Source organism: Arachis hypogaea, chromosome 14 (genome assembly GCF_003086295.3).
Source record: "Arachis hypogaea cultivar Tifrunner chromosome 14, arahy.Tifrunner.gnm2.J5K5, whole genome shotgun sequence".
Lineage (NCBI taxonomy): Eukaryota > Viridiplantae > Streptophyta > Magnoliopsida > Fabales > Fabaceae > Arachis > Arachis hypogaea.
In genome coordinates, this window is record NC_092049.1 from 112,661,565 (window position 1) to 112,666,100 (window position 4,536).

The 4,536-nt window shown below is 35.7% G+C and overlaps 1 non-coding gene across 1 annotated transcript; it reads left to right on the forward strand.

Annotated features, from left to right (window-relative positions):
* The first annotated feature begins 900 nt into the window (after positions 1 to 900).
* LOC112745944 (small nucleolar RNA R71) lies at positions 901 to 1,008 on the forward strand. The gene has a single exon (XR_003173848.1). It is a non-coding gene; the product is annotated as a small nucleolar RNA R71 (small nucleolar RNA).
* Positions 1,009 to 4,536: the final 3,528 nt, after the last annotated feature.

A 4,536-nucleotide genomic window follows, 5' to 3' on the forward strand; every position in this document is an offset into this window, starting at 1 on the left:
CAATGGGATCTCTATGGTCTCTAGATGGGCCCCAGAGTCCTTTGGTTCCTCAGAGGGAAGCTCCTTATTGACCACTGGACGTCCCAGGAGGTCTTCCTCCTTGGGATTCACGTCCTCTCCTCTCCTCACAGGTTCGGCCATGGCGCTTATGTCAATGGCCTTGCACTCTCCTTTCGGATTCTCTTCTGTATTGCTTGGGAGAGTACTAGGAGGGATTTCAGTGATCCTTTTACTCAGCTGGCCCACTTGTGCTTCCAGATTTCTAATGGAAGACCTTGTTTCATTCATGAAACTTACAGTGGCTTTAGATAGATCAGAGACTAGATTTGCTAAATTAGAAGCATTTTGTTTAGAGTTCTCTGTCTGTTGCTGAGTTGATGATGGAAAAGGCTTGCTGTTGTTAAACCTGTTTCTTCCACCATTATTAAAGCCTTGTTGAGGCTTTTGATCCTTCCATGAGAAATTTGGATGATTTCTCCATGATGAGTTATAGGCGTTTCCATAAGGTTCACCTAAGTAGTTCACCTCTGCTATTGCATGGTTCTCAGGATCATAAGCTTCTTCTTCAGGAGAAGCCTCTTGAGTACTGTTGGATGCAGCTTGCATTCCATTCAGACTCTGAGAAATCATATTGACTTGCTGAGTCAATATTTTATTCTGAGCCAATATGGCATTCAGAGTATCAACTTCAAGAACTCCCTTCTTCATAGGCGTCCCATTACTCACAGGATTCCTTTCAGAAGTGTACATGAACTGGTTATTAGCAACCATGTCAATGAGTTCTTGAGCTTCTGCAGGCGTTTTCTTTAGGTGAATGGATCCACCTGCAGAAGTGTCCAGTGACATCTTTGATAGCTCAGATAAACCATCATAGAATATATCCAGGATGGTCCATTCTGAAAGCATGTCAGAAGGACACTTTTTGGTCAACTGTTTGTATCTTTCCCAAGCTTCATAGAGGGATTCACCTTCTTTCTGCCTGAAGGTTTGAACATCAGCTCTAAGCTTGCTCAGCTTTTGAGGAGGAAAGTACTTGGCTAAGAAAGCCGTGACCAGCTTATCCCAAGAGTTCAGGCTGTCTTTGGGTTGAGAATCCAACCATAATCTAGCTCTGTCTCTTATAGCAAAAGGGAAAAGCATGAGCCTGTAGACTTCAGGATTTACTCCATTAGTCTTAACAGTATCACATATCTGCAAGAATTCAGTTAAGAACTGAAAGGGATCTTCAGATGGAAGTCCATGAAACTTGCAGTTTTGCTGCATCAGAGAAACTAATTGAGGTTTCAGCTCAAAGTTGTTTGCTCCAATGGCAGGAATGGAGATGCTTCTTCCATGTAAATTAGAATTAGGTGCAGTGAAGTCACCAAGCATCTTCCTTATATTATTATTATTTTCGGCTGCCATCTCCTTTTCCTGTTCGAAAATTTCTGAAAGGTTATCTCTGGATTGTTGTATTTTAGCTTCTCTTAATTTTTTTCTTCAGAGTCCTTTCAGGTTCTGGATCTGCTTTAACAAGAATGTTTTTGTCCTTGCTCCTGCTCATATGACAAAGAAGATGGCACAGAAAAAATAGTAATAATATGGATCCTTTACACCACGGTATAGGGATCCTTGTGTTAGTAGAAGAAAAGAAGGGAAGAAAATCTGAACTCAGAGAGAGAGGGGGTTCGGATTTTTGGAGAGTTGAAGGAAAGATGTTAGTATATCAATAAACAAATAGAAGAAGATGAGAGGGGGAAGTGAATTTTCGAAAACAATTTTTGAAAAAGAGTTAGTGATTTTTGAAAATAATTTTTGAAAAAGGTTAGTATTTTTTTCAAAATTTTTTTTTTATATAAAAAATAAAAATAATTAGTTAATAAAAAAGAAATTTTTGAAAAAGAGGGAAGATATTTTCGAAAATTAGAGAGAGGGAGTTAGTTAGGTAGTTTTGAAAAAGTTAAGAAACAAACAAAAAGTTAGTCAGTTAGTTGAAACAAATTTGAAAAGATAAGAAGTTGGGAAGTTAGAGAAGATATTTTGAAATCAAATTTTGAAAAAGATAAGATAAGAAGATATTTTTTTTTGAAAAGATATGATAGAAATTAGTTTTTGAAAAAGATTTGATTTTTAAAATCACAATTAATGACTTGATTCATAAGAAATTACAAGATATGATTCTAGAACTTAAAGTTTGAATCTTTCTTAACAAGCAAGTAACAAACTTCAAATTTTTTAATCAAAACTTTAATTGTTTATGTTATTTTCGAAAATTTGTGATAAAATAAGAAAAATATTTTTGAAAGATATTTTTGGAATTTTCGAAAATAACCAAAAAATTTTGAAAAAGATTTGATTTTTGAAAAAGATTTTGAAAAAGATAAGATTTTCAAATTGAAAATTTGATTTGACTCATGAGAAACAACTTGATTTTAAAAATTTTTGAAAAAGTCAACTCAAATTTTCGAATTTGATGAGAGAAAAAGAGAAAGATATTTTTTTTTTGATTTTTTTGAATTTTTATGAAAAACATGAAAATTATGCAATGCATGAAATTTTTAGATCAAAACAATGAATGTATGCAAGAATGTTATGAATGTCAAGATGAACACCAAGAACACCGTGTATGTCATGATGAACATCAAGAACATATTTTTGAAAACTTTTATATGCAAAGAAAACATGCAAGACACCAAACTTAGAAATCTTTCATGTTTAGACTCTAATAAACGAAAGATGCACATGTAAAACAAGAAAAGACACAAAACAAGAAAACATCAAGATCAAACAAGAAGACTGACAAAGAACAACTTGAAGATCATGAAGAACACTATGAATGCATGATTATTTTCGAAAAATGCAGGATGCAAATGCAATTGACACCAAACTTATAACATGACACCAGACTCAAACAAGAAACATGAAATATTTTTTATTTTTATGATTTTATAATTTTTTTTTTGGATTTTTATCTTATATTTTTCGAAAAATTCTTTTGAAAAAGAAAATAAGAATTCCAAAATTTTTAATATGAATTCCAGGAATCTTGCCATGTTAGTCTTAAAGCTCTAATCAAAGGGTCTGGCATGGCTTAACAGCCAGCCAAGCTTTAGCATATAATTACATGGGCTGGAGTGATTAGTTGAATATCAATCCCAAAGTAGTTTGGGTATGGCTTTACAGCCAGATATGATTCAACATATTTCATGAAACACTAGAATTCATTCTTAAAAATTCTGAAGAAAAATATAATTTTTTTTTTTAAAACATTTTTATTTTAAAATTTTTCGAAAACAAGGGAGAAATTTTTGAAATATTTTTGAAAATTTTTGAAAAGAAAACGAAAAGAAAGTTACCTAATCTGAGCAACAAGATGAACCGTCAGTTGTCCAAACTCGAACAATCCCCGGCAACGGCGCCAAAAACTTGGTGCATAGAAATTGTGATCTCCAGGCTCGAACAAATCCTGGTAATGGCTCCAGAGCTTGGTGCTCTGATCTTAATTCATAATTGTCACAACTTCGATACAACTAACCAGCAAGTGCACTGGGTCATCCAAGTAATACCTTACGTGAGTAAGGGTCGAATCCCACGGAGATTGTTGGTATGAAGCAAGCTATGGTCACCTTGTAAATCTCAGTCAGGCGGATATAAAATAATCATGGAGTTTTTGAATAATAAATAATAGAATAGGGATAGAGATACTTATGTAATTTATTGGTGAGAATTTCAGATAAGCGAATGGAGATGCTTTTCGTTCCTCTGAACCTCTGCTTTCCTGCTATCTTCATCCAGTCAGTCTTACTCCTTTCCATGGCTGGCTTTATGTGATACATCACCACTGTCAATGGCTACTTTTGGTCATCTCTCGGGAAAATGATCCAATGTCCTGTCACGGCACGGCTAATCGTCTGGAGGCATCACCCTTGTCAATGGCTTCATCTTATCCTCTCAGTGAATAATATGCTCACGCACCCTATCACGGCACGGCTATTCATCTGTCGGTTCTCGATCATGCTGGAATAGGATTTACTATCCTTTTTGCGTCTGTCACTAACGCCCTGCAATCGCGAGTTAGGAGCTCGTCACAGTCATTCAATCATTGAATCCTACTCGGAATACCACAGACAAGGTTTAGACTTTCCGGATTCTCTTGAATGCCGCCATCATTCTAGCTTACGCCACGAAGATTCTGGTTAGGAGATCTAAGAGATACTCATTCTAGCTTAATTCATGTAGAACAGAAGTGTTTGTCAGGCACGCGTTCATAAGGGAGAAGGATGATGAGCGTCACACATAATCATCACCTTCATCACGTTCTTGGGTGCGAATGGATATCTTAGAAGCGAAATAAGAAGAATTGAATAGAAAACAGTAGTACTTTGCATTAATCTTTGAGGAACAGCAGAGCTCCACACCTTAATCTATGGAGTGTAGAAACTCTACCGTATGAAAATACATAAGTGTAGGTCCAGGCATGGCCGGGATGGCCAGCCCCCTAAACGAGATCAATAGTCTCCTAAGATGAACAATGGAATAAAACTGAGACCAAAGATG